Below are 10,060 nucleotides of genomic sequence, written 5' to 3' on the forward strand. Positions count from 1 at the left end.
TTCCTCTTCCTCCCAATTCTATTCAGCACCTCCACATTAGTTATGTGATGTACCCATCGAATCTTCAGCATTCTTTTATAGCACCACATTTCGAAAGCTTCTATTCCCTTCATGTCCAAACTATTTATCGTCCATGTTTCACTTCCATACATGGCTGCACTTCATACAAATACTTTCAGAAACGACTTCCTGACACTTAAATCTATGCTCGATGTTAACAAATTTCTCTTCTTCAGAAACGCTTACCTTGCCATTGCCAGTCTACATTTTATATCCTCTCTACTTCGATCATCATCAGTTATTTTGCTCCCCAAATAGCAAAATTCCTTTACTACTTGAAGTGTCTCATTTCCTAATCTGATTCCCGCAGCATCACCCGACTTAATTCGACCACATTCCATTATCCTCGTTTTGCTTCTGTTGATGTTCATCTTATATCCTCCTTTCAAGACACTGTCCATTCCGTTCAACTGCTCTTCCAAGTCCTTTGCTGTCTCTGATAGAATTACAATGTCATCGGCGAACCTCAAAGTTTTTATTTCTTCTCCGTGGATTTTAATACCTACTCCGAATTTTTCTTTTGTTTCCTTTACTACTTGCTCAATATACAGAATGAATAACATCGGGGAGAGCCTACAACCCTGTCTCACTCCCTTCCCAACAACTGCTTCCCTTTCATGTCCCTCGACTCTTATAATTGCCATCTGATTTCTGTACAAATTGTAAATAGCTTTTCGCTCCCTGTATGTTACCCCTGCTACGTTTAGAATTTGAAAGAGAGTATTCCAGTCAACATTGTCAAAGGCTTTCTCTAGGTCTACAAATGCTAGAAACGTAGGTTTGCCTTTCCTTAATCTTTCTTCTAAGATAAATCGTTAGATGAGTATTGCCTCACGTGTTCCAACATTTCTACGGAATCCAAACTGATCTCCCCGAGGTCGGCTTCTACCAGTTTTTCCATTCGTCTGTAAAGAATTCGCGTTAGTATTTTGCAGTTATGACTTATTAAACTGATAGTTCGGAAATGTTCACATCTGTCAACACCTGCTTTCTTTGGGAGTGGAATAATTGTATTCTTCTTGAAGACTGAGGGTATTTCTTCTGTCTCATACATCTTGCTCACCATATGGTTGAGTTTAGTCATGACTGGCTCTCCCAAGGCCGTCGGTAGTTCTAATGGAATGTTGTCTACTCCCGGGGCCTTGTTTCGACTCAGGTCTTTCAGTGCTCTGTCAAACTCTTCACGCAGTATCATCTTCATCTACATCCTCTTCCATTTCCTTAATATTGTCCTCAAGTACATTGCCCTCGTATAGACCCTCTATATACTCCTTCCACCTTTCTGCTTTCCCTTCTTTGCTTAGAACTGGGTTTCCATCTGAGCTCTTGATATTCATACAACTGGTTCTCTTATCTCCAAAGGTCTCTTTAATTTTCCTGTAGGCAGTATCTATCTTACCCCTAGTGAGATAAGCCTCTACATCCTTACATTTGTCGCCATTCCTGCTTAGCCATTTTGCACTTCATGTCGATCTCATTTTTGAGACGTTTGTATTCCCTTTTGCCTGCTTCATTTACTGCGTTTTTATATTTTCTCCTTTCATCAATTAAAATCAATATTTCTTCTGTTACCCAAGGATTTCTACTAGCCCTCATCTTTTTACCTACTTGATCCTCTGCTGCCTTCACTACTTCATCCCTCAGAGCTACCCATTCTTCTTCTACTGTATTTCCTTCCCCCATTCCTGTCAATTGTTTCCTGACGCTTTCCCTGAAACTCTGTACAACCTCTGGATTAGTCAGTTTATCCAGGTCCCATCTCCTTAAATTCCCATCTTTTTGCAGTTACTTCGGATTTAATCTACAGTTCATAACCAATAGATTGTGGTCAGAGTCGACATCTGCCACTGGAAATGTCTTACAATTTAAAACCTGACTCCTAAATCTCTGTCTTAGCACTATATAATATATCTGATACCTTCTAGTATCTCCAGGATTCTTCCATGTATACAACCTTCTTTTATGATTTTTGAACCAAGTGTTAACTATGATTAAGTTATGCTCTGTGCAAAATTCTACCAGACGGCTTCCTCTTTCATTTCTTACCCCCAATCCATATTCACCTACTGTGTTTCCTTCTCTCCCTTTTCCTACTCTCGAATTCCAGTCACCCATGATTATTATATTTTCGTCTCCCTTCACTACCTGAATAATTTCTTTTATCTCATCATACATTTCTTCAATTTCTTCATTATCTGCAGACATAGTTGACATATAAACTTGTACTATTGTAGTGGGCGTGGGCTTCGTGTCTATCTTGGCCACAATAATGCGTTCACTATGCTGTTAGTAGTAGCTTACGCACAATCCTATTTTTTTATTCATTATTAAACCTACTCCTTCATAACCCCTATTTAATTTTGTATTTATAACCCTGTATTCACCTGACCAAAAGTCTTGTTCCTCCTGCCACCGAACTTCACTAATTCCCGCTATATCTAACTGTAACCTGTCCATTTCCCATTTTAAATTTTCTAACCCACCTGCCCGATTAAGGGATCTGAGATTCCACGCTCCGATCCATAGAACGCCAGTTTTCTTTCTCCTGATAACGGCGTCCTCTTGAGTAGTCCCCGCCCGGAGATCCGAATGGGGGACTATTTTACCTCCAGAATATTTTACCCAAGAGGACGCCATCATCATTTAAGCATACAGTAAAGCTGCTTGCCCTCGGGACAAATTACGGCCGTAGTTTCCCCTTGCTTTCAGCCGTTCGCAGTACCAGCACAGCAAGGCCGTTTTGGTTAGTGTTACAAGGCCAGATCAGTCAATCATCCAGACTGTTGCCCCTGCAACTGCTGAAAAGGCTGCTGTCCCTCTTCAGGAACCACACGTTTGTCTGGCATCTCAACAGATACCCCTCCGTCGTGGTTGCACCTACAGTACGGCCATCTGTATCGCTGAGGCACGCAAGCCTCCCCACCAACGAGAAGGTCTATGGTTCATGGGGGGAAGCTGAGAATATTATCAGATGTAATTTCTAAATTTGTACAATGTAGACAGTGTAGTGAGCCACAGAGTGTGAAAATTTATGAGAGTGCCAGTGGGAGAAAAGGCCTAGCAATTGCTTTGGATTTAATTTGCACTAAATGCTCAGCTGTGATTTCATTTATGAGTTCTTCAAAACCAGATGCAAGTGGCCCTTATGAAATAAATATTAGATTAGTTTATGCCTTACGATCCATTGGCAATGGCATGGCTGCAGGGAGAACATTTTGTTCAGTGATGAACCTACATCACCCACCAAATAAATTTTCAAAACTGATTGCAATACTAGAGAAACCTGTATGTGAGGTCAGTGAGGAAAGCATGAAACTCGCTGCTAGGGAAGCAGTGGAAGAAAATGATGGATGTTCGGACATTGCAGTTGCACTTGATGGAAGTTGGCAGAACAGAGGACATACTTCACTGAATGGAGTAGTGACTCCCACGAGTGTAGACACTGGTAAAGTGTTAGATGTGGAGATAATGTCTAAATATTGCAAATGTTGTAAAGTCAGTGAACATAAAGAACACAATTGTGTGGCTAATTTTAGAGGAACAAGTGGTGGTTTGGAATTTCATGGAGTACAACAAATATTTCATCGCTCCGTAGAAACAAGAGGCGTACGGTAAACCAAAAATTTGGGCGATGGTGACAGTAAGGCATACAACAATGTGATGAATTCTATGCCATATGGAGATGCCCTTATTAGCAAAATAGAACGCGCAGGCCATCTTCAAAAACGTTTGGGAACAAGGCTGAGAAAACTAACTATTTATATGAGAGGAAAAAAATTAGAAGATGGAAAACTGTTGACCAGTCAGGGTCAGTTAACTAAAACTGATATAGGAAACTTGCAGGTATACTATGGGCAGGCAATTAGGAGAAATAAAGAAAATCTGGAAGCAATGAAGAGAGATGTTTGGGCCATATTCTTCCATAAGTCCTCTACTGATGATAAGTCATGTCATGGATTGTGTCCATCACGAGAAAATTCGTGGTGCAAATACAATAGGGCTCAGGCAAATGGAGAATCCTATTCTCACCAGCATTCTCTTCCTGCTGCTGTTATTACAGCAATTAAACCTATTTTCAGAGACTTGGCTCATCCTGACCTTCTAAGGAAATGAAAGTTCCAACAGCATAATTTGGAACTGCCTTCCTAAAACTGTATTTGTAGGCATGCATACAATGAAACTAGGAGTTCATGATGCTGTTATTACATTCAGTTGTGGTAATATTGGAAAGTGTTGGGTACTGAAAAAGCTGGGAACTAATCCTGGTGAAAATATGATCACTGGGCTGCAACACTTCGATAAAATGAGGATAGCCGATGCAAATAGGTCTGCATCTAATATCGCAAAGAAAGCAAGACAAACATCCAGGAAGGTGAAAAAGGAGCTGGAAGACCTACTAGAGGCCAAAGAAGGGCCATCATATGCAGCAGGGCAGTTTTAATTAACTGGAAGGAACAAATTTCAAAAGTTTTTTCTTTAAAGTCAATTTCCTGCAAACTAAAATTTTCAGTACATATGCCCCATTATATCACAAACTATCATAGATAAATGAATGAAATTTTCAGAGACTCTGCATAACATAAAAAGCCACCTCTGGTACTACATTCATTAATATTCCCCTGTTAGGAAGTTCACAAAATATATTGTTTGTTAATAAATTTAAAAAGTATTTCTTAAAAACTAGAAAATGGATAAAGTAAATTTTAGTACAGTTGACTCTATTAGCATCATGTAACACAAAGTAAAAATATTAAGGTCCTGAATCACAAAGTTTTTTTCAGAAATGTGTCAAATACTTGCTTAAATTAATATGGGTTAGATAGGCAGGATGTGGTCCCCTTAAAGTAAGGATAACACACACACTCCCTTGCCCGAGGGAGGACTCGAACCTCCGGCGGGGGGAGCCGCGCAAACCGTGGCAAGGCGCATTAGAACGCACGGCTACCACGCGCGACTAAGGTCAGTTGACTTAGCGGACCACTCGAAGTGCTCTATGAGGCCTTGCAGTCAAACCATGGAACTTTGAACAACGGCACTGTCAGCTTTGAAGACGGGAGTGACCATAGCATACTTGTACTGCACATGTAATGGCAAGGGCAACACTTCACCCTCGAGAGTTTTGAAGTGAACATGTTCACAATAATCTCAATGATGGGCCCAATTCCTGTAAGAAACAGGCCTCAAAATTTTCTAGAATCACCTATACACACTGGAGGTTAAATGCCTCATAGATTCGTCGCTCGACTCGATGACTTGCACTATTTGGAAAGAGGCAAAACTGTTAAGATCCCCTGCTATACGCGCAGGACAGGACAGAGAGTATAATTTGTGGAAAGGGGCCAAAATGAGTGGCTGCCAGTTGCACTCGACATACTACTTAATTCATTTGACAAACATTACAAGAGTAAAGAAAACATTAAAAACAAAGCAAGCCAAATATTGATTTTAGAACTAAATTCCCGGCTAAATGCGCCATTCACTCGCATGTCTCGAGGGCAAAACAACTTTAATTTAAAACCGGCTGAAGGCCAATCACATAAGACTCCAAAACAAGAATTTGAATTTTAAAAGGCAGATGGCCTCATCTTAAAACATTTCTCTGAATTAGGCTGAAAGCACAAACAATTTCACGCCTTAAGGGCAACACAACTTTAATTTAAAATCGGCTAGAAGCCATACAGAAACAAACAAGGACAAATAAGAAAAGACAGCACATCAAACGGCGCTTAAGTTTCCAAGGGTCGGCCTGGAATTCAGACACTAAAGCTTGCTTTGGTGAGACAGGCAGTCGGCCCAATTAATTCTCAATCCGACGGCAACCCAACCGACAGACAGTCAACAGACCAAGCGACAGGATAATTTCCGCTCCACCCGACCAGAACACAACAGAGAGTTCAATGGAGCAACGCAGGAGGTATCGGCGCCCACAACGAGTTACACATTCAGCTGTCAAACTACACGCCGTGCTGGACAGCCGCAACACGACGAGGAAAATACACTGCCTGAATTTACGTCAACGGCCAGGGCAGACAACCAGAACGTTAACGGCCACAAGGCAGAAGATTCTGTTGATGCACTTCAATTCAAAAGTAATCAAGTTAAGAGCCGGCCACGGTGGCCGAGCGGTTCTAGGCGCTTCAACCGGGAACCGCGCGACTGTTACGGTCCTGCCTGGGGCATGGATGTGTGTGATGTCCTTAGGCTAGTTAGGTTTAAGTATTTCTAAGTTCTAGGTGACTGATGACCTCAGATGTTAAGTCCCATAGTGCTCAGAGACATAATCATGTTAAGTTAAAGTGCACAGTAGGGCGGCTAGAATTTCGCAAACTTGTAAACACACGTTGTTGCTCGCGGGAATGTCCCAACAGCCCACAACGAAATTCAAACTGCGCAATGTGAACAGTTGGGGCTGGCTGGTAGATTAAGTAAAGACTCAACTTTCGTGTCCGAGATCGGTGAGCCACGGACCTCTTAGCAATGGGAACAACCCCTCACACTCCGACCGCGCGTGGACGCCGCCAGCGACTTCGGCCAGACACGCGCCAGGGAGAATTCCTCGCTGCTCCACGCCAGCCGACAACTTCCCAGGCCCGGAAACGGTGAAAGGACCAAATATACGTCGGCCGATGAGACGATCAACCGAACGACCAACCAACGGTCGTCCCGCTCCAATCGCCCTCCGTCGGACAGTTCATGTGTGTCGCCAGCGGTCGGCGAGCGCTGGCTATCGGCGCCTCATGGGCGCTCCGTCCCCGACTTCACTGCTGGTCCGTCCCGAACTGACTGCCAGACAGACGACGATCCAGAAATACTATCGGTTGCCCCAGAGATGGTAAAAACAGTGCACTTATCGATACGCACTGCTGCTGCCGCTCACGGGCAAGTAAGGCACGAACTTAGTGACGCCAGTAAATGGAAAAGAAAACGAGGCGGCAGTACCGTAATAGAAGATGACAAACAATAAATGGGATAAACGCGAACCATGCACGGCTCAACTGTGACTCATCAGACCGTAGTATATGCCTACAGTCAGCTAATGGCCATTTTCTGCGTTGTTTAGCACCGCGAATGCGTGCAACATTATGTGCCACTTTGTGCAAGAGCGTTTTGGGTGGCACCCAACTGCAAATGACCATAATATGCAGTATCATTATATTCACTTGGAATCTGGTTGAGATGATCTCATATTCGCTGATAGCAGCAACCTGTCGGCTTGCCACTGGCAACACGCGACACTTGTTTAGGAAATTTTTATGACCGCTGTCCTTACGCCATGTTACATGGCATCTTTGTAGATACAAAATGGTATCGGACAACTATTAACGGGATGCCAATGGTCTTGTCGAAACGAGACTGCTGCATTGCATCACTCTGTCAACGTCGATCCATTTTACTCTGCAGATTCCATAGAGCCGATTCGTACAAATATGACACATCAGTGTGGTGGGTTAGGTTAGCGGATGGAAGGCCGTCGAATCGCCTAATACTAATTCTAAATCACCTACGACTATTGTGCTCTATAATCTCTTAAATCCACGAAAGAAAGAAATTGTAACAATGATCTACTCACATGCTCTGACGAAAAAAAAATCAGTACCCTCGAACACATGGTTATTTTATCGACAAGTGAGGTGGAAAGTAGTACATTATTGTGGGAGCATATGATAACACATGTCACCATAAAGGATGTCCAAACAGTCGCATAAATACATAGTGTACACTCCTCCGGCAGCAACGTAGGGGTGTATTGTCGCGTTCAAACGATCGTAAAAGTACCAAATATCATCCTACGAAAGACTGTCCCAAGCATCTTGCGCCTTCTGTTGAAATTCGGCAATGTTTCCTGCAGGCCCCGTAGAACGAGTAAGTTTCCGCTCCACCATCTCCCGTAAGTTTTCATTTGGCAAGAGATCTTGCGATTTTGCTAACCAGGGCAGCTGTTGTACACCATGAAGAGCACGTTGTGTCAATGCACCCGTATGTAGACATGGATTGCTCTACCGAAAAATGCACTTCATCTTCCTGTCAAAGAAATGGTGATAGCGCGGGGATAACAGCCTGTGCTAGGGAGCGAGCACTGGTTGCTTTACCCTTCGGAAACACTACATGTGACCGCAAGTAGTAACTGGTGGCCTTTCTACCCCATAAAGCTTGGACTCGGCACTGTGTGTCGTGTGCGTATGTGCTCTGGGACAGTCAGATCACCAGAGCTACACAGCACACATCTACGTCCGTCATTTACATACATAGAGAAATTGTTCTCATCACTGGAGACAACAGAGCGCCAATCCACTTTCACGACACCAGGCTAGCTGTGCCTGGTGGTGTCGGGGCGTCAGTGGTAGCCCGCCCAGAGGCACAAGAGATCTTAATCCCGCTGCAAGCAGAGAGTTCCCAGAGGTCCCTGATGACAAAGGGGGTGCAACATGTACCCAGATTTCATCCCTGGATGATGTTCGGTCAGCCAACGCTGCTCGCCCAATCCGTCGATCGTGACGTGTGTCTGACTGTGCGGACGCCCATAGCCCGGTCTACACGTGTGGGAATGATCCACAGGCCACTGCTGAAAGCAGCGAAACACCATCGACACATATTGCCCAAGATGTGCAACAATCCTTCGATATGTGCATCCAGCTACCCGCAGGTCCAGCATTCGATCCTGTTCAATTGGTTGAAGCTGTTCAATAGGAGTACGGACTTGTCGATGGGGCATTGTTGTACTCTAGAATGAGTGTTGCTAACACTGTTCACCTGTAAACTCTGCACTGTTAACTGCATGCAGAGTCAAAACAGAGGCTGCAGATACAGGCCTCCTGAGCACCATATTATCGTCTTTACCATGCCTAATCAATTAGTAACACTACAGCCCCTCAGTATGCATCCATTTTGCCCTAGTCCCACTAAATACAGTCTTGTGTTGCGTCTTTTCCGGCAGTTTATTTACCCGTTACAGCAAAATTAAATTAAAAACAAAGAAAAAATATTTAGTAATAATGACACAAAATAAAAATAAATATGCACATTGCATGTTTCAGTTACTTTATGACGAGAGGAACGGCATCCTGCGAACCTCTGCCACTAACACTGCTAAATCCTAATTGGTGAACCGACCCTGTGTGGGTACAAATGTAAGATTATTATTTATACAGATTTTATCTAAGCATGGCTTAATACACAAACTATTGCAATGTGTGGAATTTCCCTGGTACATTGATGTATTTAATGATAGTGAGCTACAGAATTTGTGTATTACGGAACTCACTTTAGGGCACGCGAAACTCTCGATGATAGGTGGGAAGTCAAGGTACATGATGTGGTACGAGGGGTGCAAGGAACACGGGCACTAGACCTCGTGTTCCACCAGTCACCGCGTGATGAAGTGTCCAGTAGAACTACACTACCGGCCATTAAAATTGCTACACCAAGAAGAAATGTAGATGATAAACGGGTATTCAGTGGACAAATATATTATACTAGAACTGACATGTGATAACATTTTTACGCAATTTGGGTGCATAGATCCTGAGAAATCAGTACCCAGATCAATCACCTCTGGCCGTAATAACGGCCTTGATACGCCCGGACATTCAGTCAAACAGAGCTTGGATGGCGTGTACAGGTACAGCTGCCCATGCAGCTACAACACGATACCACAGTTCATCAAGAGTAGTGACTAGCGTAGTGTGACGAGCCAGTTACTCGGCCACTATCGACCAGACGTTTTCAATTGCTGAGAGATTTGGAGAATGTGCTGGCCAGGGCAGCAGTCGAACCTTTTCTGTATCCAGAAAGGCCCGTACAGGAACTGCATCATGCGGTCGTGCCTTACCCTGCTGAAATGTAGAGTTTTGCAGGGATCGAATGAACGGTAGAACCACGCGTCGTAACACATCTGAAATGTAACGTCCACTGTTCAAAGTGCCGTCAGTGCGAACAAGAGGTGACCGAGACGTGTAACCAATGGCACCCCATACCATCACGCGGGGTGATACGCCAGTAT

Source organism: Schistocerca piceifrons, chromosome 1, assembly GCF_021461385.2.
Source record: "Schistocerca piceifrons isolate TAMUIC-IGC-003096 chromosome 1, iqSchPice1.1, whole genome shotgun sequence".
NCBI lineage: Eukaryota > Metazoa > Arthropoda > Insecta > Orthoptera > Acrididae > Schistocerca > Schistocerca piceifrons.